Source organism: Podarcis vaucheri (genome assembly GCF_965113315.1).
Source record: "Podarcis vaucheri genome assembly, chromosome: 1".
Lineage (NCBI taxonomy): Eukaryota > Metazoa > Chordata > Lepidosauria > Squamata > Lacertidae > Podarcis > Podarcis vaucheri.
Window position 1 is genome coordinate 119,302,383 of NC_138759.1, and position 16,712 is coordinate 119,319,094.

At 45.8% G+C, this 16,712-nt stretch overlaps 1 protein-coding gene across 1 annotated transcript in view; it reads left to right on the plus strand.

Moving 5' to 3' along the window:
- The window catches only part of WIPF1 (WAS/WASL interacting protein family member 1), a 58,054-nt gene that overhangs the window by 10,728 nt on the left and 30,614 nt on the right, over positions 1 to 16,712 (plus strand). The gene's annotated exons all lie outside the window — the stretch shown is intronic.

Genomic DNA, 16,712 nt, shown 5'->3' on the forward strand with positions numbered 1-16,712 from the left:
TTTTCTGTCTCATTGCGGTTGACAAGAAGGAGCAGCAGCATATCCTTGCTTACTTTCCAATTGCTCCCTCCTTGTTGTAAGCAGCATAAACAAACCAGGCAGGCTGAAGGGAAAAACTTGGCTTTTTGTTCTGTCCAAACCAGGGATCATGGCTTGTTGGCTTCCAGCGCCAGCAATTCAGGCAACTTAACAAGCCATGATTGTTGTTGACCAGTGATCATGGCTTGTTAGGGAGCAACAGATCCCTGGTTTGGACATACTGTGGTGCCTTGCAAGACGAAAAGAATCCGTTCTGTGATTCTCTTCGTCTAGCGGTTTTTTCGTCTTGCGAAGCAACCCTATTAGTGGCTTAGCGGATTAGCGCTATTAGCGGTTTTTAGTGACTTTTAGCGGCTTATCGGCTTATCAGATCAGCTGATAAGCGGCTTAGTGGCTTAGAAAAAGGGGGGGGAAGGGGGAAAAAACCCGCAGGAACTCGCAAGACATTTTCGTCTTGCAAAGCAAGCCCATAGGAGATTCGTTTTGCGAAGCACCTCCAAAACAGAAAACTCTTTCGTCTAGCGAGTTTTCCGTCTTGCGAGGCATTCGTCTTGCGGGGCACCACTGTAATGCAAAGCCAAGGCTTCCTGTTTATCCATTTTGCACCAAGGGAAGAGCAAAGTAGGAACCATCAGGCAGGGGGCACCAGCACTCTGATACACAAGAAACTCTGGCTTGCCTTATGCTTTAAAGAGGGAGGGCACGTGTGGTTCTGAGGCTCCTGTAACACCAAACTATGGCTTGACATTACTTCTGAATTCACCCTTTATCAGTCTATCAAGGGAAACCGTCCATGCGAATTTCCTTTTAAAAAAATAGATCTAAATCTTTCCAGGTAATGCCCACATGTCGTAGCTAGCTTTGATGTTATTCAAAATAACCCAATTTACTATGCCACGTACATGTCACACAATTACAATCATTCCTCACTTGCAAGCGTTTTCTGCTTGCCTAACAAAATGATCTCCCCTCTCCTCCCACTGTGTGCTGTTTTTGGGGATCTCCTGTCATTCACACCCCTAGCTGATTTTGGGGGAAGTGCAGTTCCAAAGTAAAATTTACTCATAAAATGAGAGCACTGTTTTCTAAATTTAGTTCTGGTTGTTTTAAAAATGGCTCAGTCTTGCTCTCAACTTTCTTTCTGATTTGCTTCAGTTAAAACCTCAGAGTTGCTGTTCTGTTCTCAATCAGGGTATAAACGGGGGGGGGGTAACAGTTTAAACAACTCGTGTCAGTTAAACATAAAGGAGAATGAAAACAGCTGGTTACAAAACGTGGCTTGCCGATAGTTTTATGCAAAGTTGATTTGTCCGTGGAAATCCCCTCTGCGCCTCAATTGCACCATACTTAGTCACTGTGGGAGGAAAAGCATAGCTGTCCCCACAAATTAGCGAACCAGGAGACCTAAGAAAATCTGAGCAACCTTCTGTTTTTCCTCCTTGTAGCTTTTGAAGAAGCTGGCTAGTGCTTCAGCCATACTTTTTCTTTTTTAGCTTCCATCATCTCTAAATTCAGCTGATCTTTCCTTTTAACTCTCATGAGGAAAGAAAACTGCAAACTCTGAGCTGCAGTTATGTGGCTTCTAAAACGGGAAATTCTCACTAACCGACAAGTTCCTCTCCTGTGATTAAAATTTAGGCATATGCTTTGAGTGGTTGAGGTTCTTGTTTTTGTCTTTTTGTTTTTTGCTGCTCCTGTGGTTCCAGACATGTTGATTTTTATTTGAAATGTTCTTTGGTCAGTGTACAACGTGATTTATTAGCTGGGCAATGGCCTGGTTGTCTTGGACTAGGGTCTGAACTTGCTTTCCACGGACAAACACCCTCCTTTCTTAACAAAGGCAGACTCCTAGGTTTGGGGTTCTGTTCACTGGAGATAGCATGTGCTATTGTGCAGATTAGGGGTACAGTCAAACTTCGGTTCTCAAATGGCTCCGTTTTTGAACTTTTTGGCTACTGAATGCCGAAAACCCGGAAGGAACTGCTCCGGTTTTTGAGCAGTCAAACGTGTTACGTGGCTCCCGTTTTGAGTTTCCCTATTTTATTGAGGCTTCAGTTTTCAGTCGTCAAATATTTTGGAAATCAAACAGTCTTCCAGAATGGATTGCATTCGACAACTGAGGTTTGACTGTACCGTAAGAGGTGCAAAGGCAGTAAGAGTCCCTCAACAATTCCCTTCCTCCTGTGTACAATGCTGGCAGCGTCAAGCCTCACTTATTATTGGGCAGAGTCACATGAGCACTTGTGCAACAACAGCTGGTCTCTAAATAGAATCAGTGCAGATTCCCAGAACCTTTTTGTGTCAGTCTGTTAAAAGCATCTCTATGACCCGACACCAAATGAAGAGGAGGGATTGCTTTTCTTAGAAGCGTATAGTTTGCATTTATGGTCTTGCCTCTGTTCTTGAAAGGTCAGGGCTAACAGCAAGTTTATTATCCGCAATCAATGGGATTTTGGAAGGATCTAAGATACTCTTGCATACATGTGCTATTAAAGCAAGCCCATGCTTATTGAATGAAAAAGACCTTGCATTTCCTCTGGGAGGTGGATCAGCCTCTACTTTTGGCACACCTTCAAAGACAGAGAATTCCAGAGCCAGAAAGCAGTTAACGAGACAGCGTGTTTGCTAAACTCGTTGCTAATTGCCAATCTCCCTGCATTAAATACACCAAGGCTTTAATCGTGAGTTTCGCATTAGGCTCCTGCCTAACTTGTGAGGCAAGGTCCGTTGCCACGTCTGGAAGAGTTGCAGAGCAACCCAGTTCTATCGGTAATAGCGTAGAAACAGAAAACCATCTTAAAATGCCTGCTACACTTCACAGAGTTATCACTGTTGGGGGGGGGAGGGGTGATGGTGTTTTAGATATGTGCTCTGAAGCCTTTTAAGAAGACAGTGTGAGAAATAGGAGTATTAATTTGCGTGTCTGAGTGGTACTGCAGGCTTATTCCAAACGCTCTGGAAAACAGGTCTTGAGGCAGCTTAGAATAATAATTCATGCACAAGAATTTCCACTGCCCAAACATAACCAGATGGTTCAGTGTCCTGTGTTAACTCCGCTGCTTATTTTCAAATCCAAATACTTGGATATTTACTGGCTGGGGAGCAGAGAGCTACAATATTCCACACAACGTCCTGCTGCAGATTTCAAATGTCCTAATGCTACTTCGTTTGATATAATAGGAGGCAGCCATCTGGCAGCCTTTCCTGTAATCTTGGCCCAGTTTCAGGAACTCATTCCTCTGTGCTGATTGAAATTCCAGCCATCCTAACTGTCAATGTGCATGTGCTGGGGGACTTCTTAAGATATCTTGCGATCATGTTTTATATAACGTGGTTAAAGTATCCAAAACGCTTCGCCTCTGCTTCCAGTTCCGCTCTGCCTTAACGGGACAGGAAGAAACACCACGGAAATAATAATTGCCACACACACAGGAAGAACAAGCATATAGTTTGAATTGCAGTTTTACAAATCATTTAATGTGTCAACACGAATATCTTGCCAGACCCAACCATCGCCAACACTTTGTGGGTACCGCCTCAAAAGCCAGTTAAGGGAGGCTTTAACAGGGGGCACGACCCTGAGTGGACTTTGGTAATCTTTCATAATAAGCCACCCTGTGCGAGGTCAAAATTCGGCACACCCAGATGGATCTTCTCAATTATGGATCGTCTCAATTTTGCACCCCCTCGGCTCAGTGTGCCACCCTAAATCTGGTGCTGGCAGCACCTTCCTGTTTTGCCTCAGGCGGCAAAATGGGACAGGCTGCCCCTTCTTAAGGTCCATAATTATATAGCTTGATGTAACTTTATGTACTGGCACCTGAATTCCCTCTTCTCTTCCCATTACTTTTTTCTCTTCCAAAGCGAGATACTTTTGCGGTACAATTGACATGCTATGTTGCATCGCAAAACGTGGCGCTTAGTTTGCCACTGCTCTCCCCAATGACTCCTGCTGCTGCTGCTTCTATTTCCTTTTGTTAATTATCAGCACCTTAGGTTGCTGCAAATTAGCGAACAGTAGGTGTTAGTTATTGGGGTGAACTAGAGCATGTGAGATATAGGACAAAGTCTCCCGTTGGTATGAGTATTTAATGCATACCTAAAGCAACTGCTTCACAAAGTTTCAAATAAGCACATGTCACTGGTGTCCAGAAAGTTAGATTTCTACACACACACACACACACACACACACACACACAGAAGTTTTCCAGGTTTCAACAAAGTTTACTTTGGAAGCCTTCAGACTATAGAGCAAGATGTGCCAAGCTTGCTTTGTACCAATGTAAAATTCTCCTTTTTCAGCTTTAAGCTTTTCATGCCTTTTTAGAAGTTATGATGTTCTTAATTCACCTCCTGTGAATTCAGTGCCTTTCTTTCTTTCTTTCTTTCTTTCTTTCTTTCTTTCTTTCTTTCTTAGAAGAAAAGGTGCCGGTACCCACCATGAAGTTGTTACACTTTTAACATTTTTTTTTTTAAGGTGCTGGTACTGTTTATTCTTCAATCCCCCAAGAAAAAAGCACCACGTTTTCCTTCACTGCTGTAGCTCACACCTTCTTAACGTATTCTACTGGTTTCATATTCCGTGCAGGAAAGATGTAAACTCTCTTCACCATTGCTAAAATGTGGGTGTGATGCACAGCATCAGGTAGCAAATAAGCACGAGGGATCTATATTAGGGCTGGGTGGGTGAGATTGGAGTTCCCAGACTCATTTCAAGGAACCATGTGGAAGATTTGAACCATCCCAATTTAGCCCTACCTGTGTCCTCCGTGCACCAGCAGGTATGAGGACCAAATTTAGCACCGAAGTGAAAACTAATCTGAGCCTCCGGAAGTGAGAGGCGGCTGCCTCAGCGTACCTCATGGGCGATCCGCCCATGACCTTAGATCAGGAATGGGCAACCTTTGGCCCTCCAGAGGTTGTTGCCTTCAACTCCCCTCGGCTTCGGACGGCTTGCTGTCTGGAGCTGATGGGAGCTGGAATCCAACAAGCTCCACAGGAGTCATAGATTAGCCATCTCTGCCTTGGGATGCCTAGCCAGTGGCGTAGCGTGGGGGGTGCAGGGGGGGCCGGCCGCATTGGGCGCAACATCTGGGGGTTAGGGTTAGGGGGCACAAATCCACGGGTTAGGGGGCGCAAATCCACGGGTTAGGGGGCGCAAATCCACAGGTTAGGGGGCACAAATTACTTGCCTTGCTGACAACCCACGCTACGCCACTGTGCCTAGCTGTACCTGAGCACACCTATTTCAGGTGGAGGAGCTGCCGAAATAGGTAACTGCCCTGAGCTGACTCTGTGGAGTAGGGTTTCCTGTCTCCCCTCTCCCTCAGATGTAGCAAGGGGAGAATGACTGTTGAGGGAAACAGTTCTGGGATGGGAAGAATGAAAGGCAGTTGGCGCCAGCCACCTCTGTGCTCTTCGTAGGGACAGGGAGCCCCCACTGCTGCCGCCACCTCCCAAAGCAGTTTTGGATGTCAGGCAGAAAGTTGAGGGTGGAGAACAGCCGCCACCTCCCAAAGCAGTTTTGGATGTCAGGCAGAAAGTTGAGGGTGGAGAACAGCGCAGGTGACTCACCCTTTTTGTTTAACATCCAAAGACAGAACCTATTCATCTCCTGTTCCTTTCACAGAGCAATTCCTGGAGTGGTTTAACAGGGAAGTCTAGGAATTGTAGCTCTGTGCCGGGAATAGGGGTCTCAACAGCACCCGCAGCCAGTAATTATTGGGGTGGAAGCCATGGCTGTTTAAAGTGGCATCATAGCACTTTCAATGTGTGGTGTGAATGTGATTGGAGAGAGGCCTGCTACTGTCAGCAAATCGTGCTAGTGTTTTCCCTCTCAAGTCTTTCAAAATTAAGTTTGGTTTTAAAGACAATGGGGACAGTGTCTCATGAGCAAACATCAAGTCACTTCCTGAACTCTTCAACTTCCCTTCGAGTTCTTTCGTACTCAGGGGGTCTACCACATATATATATATATTCCTGCTGACTGAGGGATCGCTTCAGCTGTGTGTGCAAATGAAATGAAATGAAATGAAAGCTTCCAATATAAATAACCAGCACTTGCATTTTCAGCTTTTGGGTGCAACTTCCCAGTGAGGTTTAAACTGCATGCGCAAATGGGAGCTTTGGGAAGAAGTAGTCACCTGACACGGTTTATGGGTGAAAGCACGATCCAGTATGCATGGTTTGCATGGCTAAAATCTCAGATTTGATTTGTTCACCAGCACTTCTGGCTGAAAGGATATTTTGCTGTAGTTCAGGGTGTGTATGTGGAATACTGGACGCGGTGGACCATAGGCCTGGTTCAATATAAGGCATCCCCTGATATAAAGCTTAAGCCAGGTCTGGCAGTGTATCTAGTAGTCCTCATTACTGTAGCTAAGGATAATAGACTCAACATTTTAATGGCCAAGGTTCAGAGATGATGGAAGTTGTAGGCTAGCAACATCTGCAGGGCTAGCAACATCTGCAGGGCCACAGTTTTCCCAGACCTGGTTTAATTAAAAGAGGAAACCTCCTTGTAACACAGTTTGCCACAAAATGGGTGCTGGGTGAAGTGGGACCCCTGGCAAAGCAACCTAGTTCGAATCAAGTTACAGATAGGTAGCCGTGTTGGTCTGCCATAGTCAAAATAAAAAAATTCCTTCCAGTAGCACCTTAAAGACCAGCTAAGTTAGTTCTTGGTATGAGCTTTCATGTGCATCTGAAGAAGTGTGCATGCACACGAAAGCTCATACCAAGAACTAACTTAGTTGGTCTTTAAGGTGCTACTGGAAGGAATTTTTTTATTTAGTTCGAATCAAGGTTCTCTAAATGTGGACAGAGCTTATCTTTCTTCTTTCTTTTTAATTTGGGGTAGTCGTATCTGACTGTGCCCAAACTGGTGAGTGGCGTTTGTGTGCAGGAGTGAGTGACAGATCTTGCAGAATAAATATTAAAATCTTCTTCTTCTTCTTCTTCTTCTTCTTCTTCTTCTTCTTCTTCTTCTTCTTCTATTACATTTACAGTGGTACCTCAGGTTAAGTACTTAATTCGGTCCGGAGGTCCGTTCTTAATCTGAAACTGTTCTTAACCTGAAGCACCACTTTAGCTAATGGGGCCTCCCGCTGCTGCCGTGCCGCTGGAGCACAATTTCTGTTCTCATCCTGAAGCAAAGTTCTTAACTATTTCTGGGTTAGCAGTGTGTGTAACCTGAAGCGTATGTAACCCGAGGTACCACTGTATATCCTGCTGTTCCTCTGAGGAGATTAAGGTGGTTTGCCTAGTTCCTTCCTGCTCCTTTTCAATCTCATAACAGCTCTGTGGGGTCTGCTCTGTGTCTAAGACAGCGTTTCTCAAACCCATCATCCCTAGCTAGCAGTGGTTAGTGATGCCAGGAATTGTAGTCCAAAAAACAGCTGGAGGCCCAAGTTTGGGAAACGCTGTCTTAAGGCAGAGCAGACTGCACTTTTTTTATAACTAGGAAGCCAGAGTTGGTGTGTTTGTGTGCTGGCTAGGCACTTGGGCCAGAACTAACAGATCAGCCTTTGCCAACTTGCTGTGCTGCAGCTGTCTTTGGACTCTGACTCCCATCTAGGTGAGGCTGATGGGAGTTGTAGTGCAAAGCAGCTGCAGCACACCAGGTCGGCGAAGGCTGGGGTGGACAAACCACCTTTTCTCTCTTTTCAGCCTGGTAGGATGGCAGTACTGCCATGCATATAAATGCAATATTTCAGTACAGGAGCTTGAGACAGTGGCTGCTCAGTACTTTGCGGAATGAATAAAACTGCTTCATTCTGGGTGCAGTTTTGCATGTGAATAGAGATGAGGTTGTAAATGCAAATCTAACAGTGCCACCTTCCTCCTTTGGCCCATCTTTAAATGGCTATAGGGCCTCTCCACATTACAAATTCTGTGTAAATGCTACCTCCCATGCTACTTCCTGTGGTTTTTACTTGCTGTTTGCATCACTGTCTGCTAACTTTCTTTTTATCAACTCTGCTACATCTCCAGTGGTAATCTTCCATGGGATTTTGGTACTTTTCCTCTAGCCTGTTCTAGGTAGGGGGTGGGGGTCTTCCAAGCTCAAGTTTGCCAAGATGGCATTAACGGAGTTGTATCTGCATGAATTAGTCAAAGGGAAACCTTAGTTGTGTTTGTATAAAAGAGACTCTTACTGCCTCCGTTCCAAAATTAAGAACGGAAGAAAAACCTTGTTGAATCAGGCCAGCGACCCATCAAGTCCATTATCCTTTTCTCACATTGGTCAACCAGATGCCTATGGAAAACCTAAAAACAGAACCTGAACAAAAAAGCACTCTCCCCCTTTGTTAAGGTAAAGGTACCCCTGACCGTTAGGTCCAGTCGTGGACGACTCTGAGGTTGCAGCGCTCATCTTGCTCTATAGGCCGAGGGAGCTGGCGTTTGTCTGCATGTGGCCAGCATGACTAAGCCGCTTCTGGCGAACAAGAGAAGTGCACGGAAACGCCATTTACCTTCCCGCCGGAGTGGTACCTATTTATCTACTTGCATTTTGACGTGCTTTCGAACTGCTAGGTAGGCAGGAACTGGGTCTGAACAATGGGAGCTCACCCCGTCACGGGGATTTGAACCGCCGACCTTCTGATCGGCAAGCCCTAGGCTCTGTGGTTTAGACCACAGCGCCACCTGTATCCCACAGCACCACACTGGTAAATCGGACTTCACCCCTACCTATAGCTCTTTCTGCTTTTTTAAATAGTCGAGGCTGGGTGGGACTTTTGTGCTCAGTAAGCCAAAGTGAAGGCTTTTGGGGGGGCAGAAGGTGACCCTGTTTTGAAACCTTTGCTGTTTCTTCCTATTGCATGAGTTTCTTTCAAAACTTCCTGTGGCTCACACCACAGTCTGTGTTCCCTGATCGCAATACAGTGGCTCAGTAGCTACATTCCTACCTATAAGCAATTTTTAACTGTCTAGTGCAATTTTTTCTCAAACTTGGGTCTGCAGATGTTTTTGGATTACAATTCACATCATCCCTGGCCATTGGTCTTGCTGACTAGGGATGATGGGAGTTGTAGTCCCAAAGCAGCTGGAGACCCAAGTTTGGGAAACACTGATGTAGTGAAAGGGAGAGAGAGAAAAAAAAATGCTCTGCTGCAGAAAAGCTTCCACGACAGGATGGAGTTAATGGGAGGAATGAAATGTGTGTGTGTGTGTGTGTGTGTGTGTGTGTGTGTGCTCGTTCACATTTGTGTGGTCCTGTCCCCTCTGCCAGCAGCAGGCCATAGACAGAGCATAGTTTAAATGAGTCAGCAGTGTGGCACCACAAAAGATTTCAATGCATGCACACAGTGCAAGCTTTAATATGGCCTTGAACTGACCGGAGGGCCATTCCTGTAACACTCCTAATTGTCTCCTTGCGTTTGCCCTTTTAAGTTTTAGAGCGCTCTGAGCGGAACAAACAAGATAGCGGAATTATGCAAACAAATGGGATGCATAATAACGTGAGGTATAAATATTCTCCGAGTCGAAACAAAGTCGATGGAGCAAGGGTTTTTTTAGCAAGAGGCAGTGTGGGGAAGTGTGGTGTCATGTGGCTATGTGACAGGAAACTCAGCTGAAAGCTGAGGTGAGCTTCAGACGTGACAGCTCTCCTACTCTTGAAGACAGCGCAGGTCTGTGTTTTTCTTTTTGCAGCAAGTTTTTATTCTTTTCGAATATGAGTGTTGTGTGTGTGTTTAAGCTTGTCGTGGTTGGGGTAGGACGACTGTAGCATGAGACTTTCGCTAGGACAGTGCTGAGCTTCTGACTTACAAGGTCGCCCAAAAGATGCATATAACAGGGAAGAATTAATATTCAGGTTGGTGGTTCAGTTTGTATGTGTGTGTGTGCTGCTGAACTTACCTGTCTGTGAGAAGATGAGGATTTTATTTTCAGTAATGAAAGCATGTTTTATTGTTGTGGCACCAGCAGTTCTCAACCTGTGGGTTCCCAGATGTTGTTGGACTACAACTCCCATCATCCCTGAGCTCTGGCCTTGCTAGCTAGGGGTGATGGGAGCTGTAGTTCAACAACATCTGGGGACTCACAGGTTGAGAAACACACACACACAGCTGGGGTGGGGAGAACCTTGAACTGTTATTGTAATTGGCTAATGCAAAAGACTTAAGGCTGCAATCCTATACACAGCTGTTGTCCAATCGTGCCTCCTTTGGAGTAAGGCCCCTTGAATTTAGTGGGAATTAAATTACATGTGCTTTTGTGTAAGCATGCCTAGGATTGTGCTGCAGATGTGGCTTCTCCTTTAGTGGAGTTTGCTAGCTCTGAAATGCTATTACTGATTTCAATACTTACAGTGCCTTAAAAAATTTCTAAGCCCTGCACGTATATTAAAAGAGAGCACAAGGGCTTCCTTGTGAGCTTGCGGTATAATTAGATGCAATGCAAAATGAGCGAAGAAGAGGAAAGCAAGCGTTGCAGCTCCTCCAGGGGCCGGTGAATTGAACCAGGTTGGTCTCCCCTTTGTCATGGTGTTCTCCCTTGGATGCAGACAAAAATCATAGAATTTGTAGAGTTGGAAGGGACCACGAAGGTCATCTAACCCAACCCCCTGCAATGCAGGAATATTTTACCCAGTGTGGGACTTGAACCCACAACTCTGAGATTAAGACTCTCAGTGCTCCATGGAGCTCTGGCCAATGGCATAAGCCACAGTGTGCCTCCTTTTGCTTCTTCAGTCCCTGGGCATCAATGTGATTTTGCTTTCTTCTTTGTCTCTGTCTGAAATGTGTCTCACTTAAACCCTTTTTGCTCCAAGAGTAAGAAGAAAATCTTCCCAACATCCAGAGAATTGCTGGGCTTGGTGTAAGGGGCCTAACTGGTAGGATCAGATATTCTTTTTTCCCCTCCTCTGGACCTCCTTCCTCCCCAGGCCGTATCACAAGCTGTTTTTGCAACTTCCATCAGTTTCAATTGCAGTCTTCCAGCGGACAGCGGGGGGTTGCTTTTGCAGGAAAAACAAGTCCAAAAGTGCACTTAAAGTCACAGAACCAGTTGGGTGGTTCTGTGGCCTCTGTCCTTCTCTGTGAATAACTTGCATATTCTTCTGAAAATTCAGGGTTGTGCTCAGACTAGGACTGGGCGGGGGAGGGGGCACCCAAGTTGAAATACGCTCTCAGCCAAAAATTGCCTCACCGGGTAGTTGTGAGGACAACATGGTTGGAGGAGGGGAAATGCATGTCCCACTTTGAGACCCAGAAAGGACATGGGGGAAAGAGCACCAACCCCAACACTGGATCAGTGACTCCCAAGACGTTGTCCTGTGGTCTGTCTCTAACTGTGCAAAATAATATTTGGCTTCAGAATGTTTTCTAATATGCTGATTCTTGACAATGCAGAGGTTGACTAGTGTTTATCTACCCCGTCCTTCTAAAAAGCAAATGTCCTTGTCATCACAATGGTGAAAATCCACAACCTGTAGGGGGTTTTTTGGTTCTAGGGATATGTAACAAAATAATCAGCATTTTCTGCTGTAATGAGACATGCCTGGGTCAGCGGTTCGAATCCCCATGATGGAGTGAGCTCCCATTGCTCTGTCCCAGCTCCTGCCAACCTAGCAGTTCGAAAGCACACCAGTGCAAGTAGATAAATAGGTGCTGCTGTGACAGGAAGATAAACGGTGTTTCCGTGTGCTCTGGTTTCAGTCATGGTGTTTCGTTGCACCAGAAGCGGTTTAGTCATGCTGGTCACGTGACCCGGAAAGCTGTCTGTGGACCAACGCCGGCTCCCTCGGCCTGAAAGCGAGATGAGCGCTGCAACCCCATAGTCGCCTTTGACTGGACTTAACCATTCAGGAGACTTTTACCTTTACCTTTGTATGATTGGAAGATTGGATTCTTTGGATGATTGGATGATTGGATTCTTTGTATGATTGGATTCACATAAATACTGCAAGATCTATGCAATAATGCTATTTATAGGGAAGAACACAAACTTATTTAGCGTGTTGTGCTTCTGGTGGTGAAGCATGTGACATTCATTGGCTGAAGCAGCAGCACAGAATGTTCATAACCACCCCAACTATTCAGGCTTCATAGATTATACATCTATACAGCTCAGTTTCTGTGGGGGAAGGAGAAGTTGACAGTTTGGCAAGGGATTAGAACCTCACCCAGACCTTAGTTACAGAAGTAGGTTTGTCAACTAGTCTCACAAGAATGAGGGAATTAGAGGGTTGCAATCTTGGAGGCAGCATGGCTGAATCAAGGGACCCAACTCAGCTGAGAAAAGAGAATTGAGAGAGAAGGTCCTCTGAATAAGACCCTTAGTGTGGTTTAAGGAGAGGAAAGCTGGGATGCAAGGGAAGGAGACTGAGAAACTGAAGGTAGCTAAAGGAAGTTGGACAAAAAGTGAGTGGTGTTTTAAGGAAGAAACCTGGGGAGCTGATGGAATGAAGAAAAAATAAGCAAAAGGGAAAGTCTGACTGCAGCATAATTTCACAAGTGTTCGAAGTACAGGAAGGTCCGTTCTGGGAACTGAAGGAAAATGGCCAGTCAAAGGAGATTTAGTCCTTGTAGGACCCTGGGCCATGGAGAAAAGGATCAAGAAGATTACTTGATTTAGCAGCCTTCCCCATTCTGGTGCTCTCCAGCTGTTTGACTACAATTCCCATTAACCCCTGTGCCAGTATGGCCAATGGGTCTGGGGTGATGGGAGTTGTAGTCCAAAACATCTGGCTTTTAGGAACTAGGCTCTGATTGCCAGTTGTGGCTTCCACTGCCTCTGCCGTCAGCATGGCGATCTGGTGACCCTAAAAGAACAGTAACAAGGCTCTGTAAATAGGTGTTGTAAGAAAAGGCTGAGTTGCAAATACTGAGTGAGCACCCACCACACTGTGTTATAATTTGCAGGGCACGGGTGCCTTTTTGGGGTGTCATCCCTGTCCTACACTGTTCGTTTGCTGGGAACATTTACGTTTGCTCTGTTGCACTTCTCAAGCACTTACGGCCTATATGGGTACACAGAGTCAGTTAAACACGTAAATTTAAACAGGGAAAACAGGTAGAGAGAGAAAACGGGATTCCACAGCGCCATCTGGTGGCACAATGTTTATATTGCATATACAGTGCCTATAAATCGCTTTTTCTTTGCCATTCTCGCTGAGTCCAGAGAGGGCTTTCTCAGATCACTCCTATTGGGGCAAGTCCACAGATGATGCAAGGCTGTGCCACTTCCTCTTCCTGTTGCACTTGTCTATGAATGAAGTAGGCAAAACAGGAAGCAGCAGCCACCTCAGTGTACCAATATATATACAGGTGGGGTCACCCTGTGGAATGCCCTCCCATCAGATGTCAAGGAAATAAACAACTATCTGACTTTTAGAGGACATCTGAAGACAACCCTCTATAGAGAAGTTTCTGATGTTTGATGTCTTACTGTGTTCAAATTTGTTGGACGCCGCCCAGAGTGACTGGGGACAACAAAAGATAGCATCTTCCACTTTAAGGGCAATTATTGCGTGAAGATTTGTACAATTGCAAACCTCTGTGCACAAAAAGCAAGCTGGGGGGGGGAATGGCCCCTGTGTGCTGCAAGGCTATGTGTGTCACTGTACAAAACCTTTGGCTTCCATTGTACAAAGCCATTCACTTTGCTTCAGGTTCTATGTTTTCTTTCACACCGGTAGCACTTCTTTGTGGACCTGTAAAATGAATGGAAAATCTTTTTTGAAAGCACCACCATTGAAGCATGCAAAAGCAGAGCAGCGTATGATAGCCTGTGTTTTATAAACGGATAACGCTGCTTGATGAGAAAAACTGAGAAAAGTTAGAGAAGAGGAAGTGGGAAGAGTCAGAGAGCATTGTGGCAGAGGCAAAGAGGGGAGGGGGGGGGAACAATAAGGGGATTGTACAAAAGTGGTAACTGCGCAAACCAGAGTTCTTGGAAAAAGAAGGCTGAGGGGGGAATTAATTTTCCAGATTAAAATTAGAGCAGCAGGAAGAAGAGCAAGAAAAGACTACACAACTATGTAAATATGGAAGAATGAAGGAATGGTTCAGGCTAGGGCTGATATATCAATATATTGTCCAAAACCAGTTTGAAGTCCATATCATGATATCAGTTTCATAATAAAAATCACAATGGAGGGAATACCATGGACCCACCCAATATCACTACATAGCTCCATCCTTGTTTCAGACATCATGATATATTATTATATTGCGATGTTTAGCAGTGATAGATCACGGTTTTTGAAAAATATCTGAAGGAACATCTCCACCCCCATCTTTCAGCTTGGACACTAAAGTCCAGCTCCGAGGGCCTTCTGGCGGTTCCCTCACTGCCAGAAGTGAGGTTACAGGGAACCAGGCAGAGGGCCTTCTCGGTAGTGGCACCCGCCCTGTGGAATGCCCTCCCATCAGATGTCAAGGAAATAAACAACTACCTGACTTTTAGAAGACGTTAGAAAGCAGCCCTGTACTTCCAGGTTGGCGCAGCTCATAACCCAACGCGTGCGCAACCATAAACGTTCGTATCCAGAGGTACCACTGCACCTGACTTTTAGAAGACATCTGAAGGCAGCCCTGTTTAGAGAAGTTTTCAATGTTTGATGTTTTATTGTGTTTTTAATATTCTGTTGGGAGCAGCCCAGATGGGCAGGGTATAAATAAATTATTATTATTATCATTATCATTATTATTATTACCCGGCCCTAGTTCAGGCTCAATAGAAAGAGAGAACAGGTAAGGAAATGGATCTAAGCTGCTGTGGAGGCTGAGGCAGTGTGTGTGTTTGGGCAGGGGGGTGAGTTGATTTTGCAGTGCTGGAGAGAGGCTGGCTTGAGAAGCCTCACCAGCGGTTCAATGGTTCTCACGCTTCCATCTAAGGCTGTTGATCACAGGCCTTGGGAGCCACTGGGGTGTAGCCTGTGGCGTATTGGATTTGCTCAACCATGAAGCCAACGGCGTGACCTTGAGCTCATTGTTATTTGCCAGCCTAACCAACCTCGCAGGGTGCTTGGAGGACATATGATGCTTGGTAATAGGATGTGGTATTGGGTTCTTATTTTTGTACACATGCAATAAAAAGGACGTGCAGCCAACACACACCTGTTCCATTCTAGGACTTAGCCTAAGGTATCGATACATGGCAGCCCATCTGCCTTCTGCTTTCAGGCCAGAACCTTTCTTCTGCGCTGTGCTTCTTCCTGCTCAGATTCTCCTGCGCTCTGCAGCTGTTGCAAGAGGTACAGCATGCATTTTATTTCTTTTTGGAATTCGCTCCCAGAAGCTGTGGCAAAGGCCTCCTGCTTAGAAATAGGTTCAAAGCATATTCCCTAGGAGAGGAGGCCTATCACTGGCTAATATGAAATGTCCAGCTTCAAGGGCAGTCTACCATGTAACCGGGATGCGGGTGGCACTGTGGGTTAAACCACAGAGCCTAGGACTTGCCGATCAGAAGGTCGGCGGTTCGAATCCCCGCGACGGGGTGAGGTCCCGTTGCTCGGTCCCAGCTCCTGCCCACCTAGCAGTTCGAAAGCACGTCAAAGTGCAAGTAGATAAATAGGTACCGCTCCGGTGGGAAGGTAAACAGCGTTTCCGTGTGCTGTTCTGGTTCGCCAGAAGCGGCTTAGTCATGCTGGCCACATGACCCGGACGCTGTACGCCGGCTCCCTCGGCCAATAAAGCGAGATGAGTGCTGCAACCCCAGAGTCAGTCACGACTGGACCTAATGGTCAGGGGTCCCTTTACCATGTAACCAGTGATAGAAACTCATATATATAAGCCAGGCACCATATGGCTCCTTAAACCAGGGTTACAGTCGCCAAAACAATGCCTGGTTGCCATTTTTGGGCCAAGCGGCTCGAAAATCGTATATTTCAATACCACTTTTGGGTTCCTGAAATTCATTCTGATTGTGCAGATAGAATCTCATGGATAGAATTCTACAGGATGTGTTGCCACTGTGTGAAAACGATCAAGACCCAATGATCTCCAGGCGTGGCATCTCCAGATGGTGGAGACGCCAGGCGTCATCCTGCCACCTGAGTATCTTCGCTTAGTTGCAAGAGTCCGAAAGCCAGGTACAAAAATGCGACTGGCACCTGGTGAATTTCAAATGCTGCACGTAACAGCAGAGGGCTTTCTGGATGCACCTGGAAGATCATTCTGGGAAAATGGGACCCTGAGCTAGGTCGACCTTTCATCTGATCAGCTGGGTTTCTTGTGTTATTTCTTGTGCTATAGGTGCAAGAGCCTGCACCAGAAAAGCAGTTTGAAAAGTGGGCAGTGTGGGTTTTCTTTAAAGCTGTTTCCCTAACTTCGGAATTTGTGTGGCGGTTCAACCGAGGTTTTTTTATATATATAATTTATCCAGTTATTTAAGCTACCACGCTGTTTTGTTTCAATAGGCTCCTGTCCCGGAGCTTAGGTGGAATTGTAATTAAAGCGAATTGGGGTTAATAAAGTGCTCCCATTAGTTGCAGATTTTTGAAAGCCCTTGGTGTTTTGTTTTTCTTGCATAGCCCTGCATGCCACCGGAGCTCATGCTACCCACTAGCGTGTTTTTCCTGTTGGCGCCTGTAGGTGCCCTGCACAGCTGCCCTTGCCCTAATACAGTGGTGCCCCGCAAGACGAATGCCTCGCAAGACGGAAAACCCGCTAGACGAAAGGGTTTTCCGTTTTGGAGGTGCTTCGCAAAACGAATTTCCTATGGGC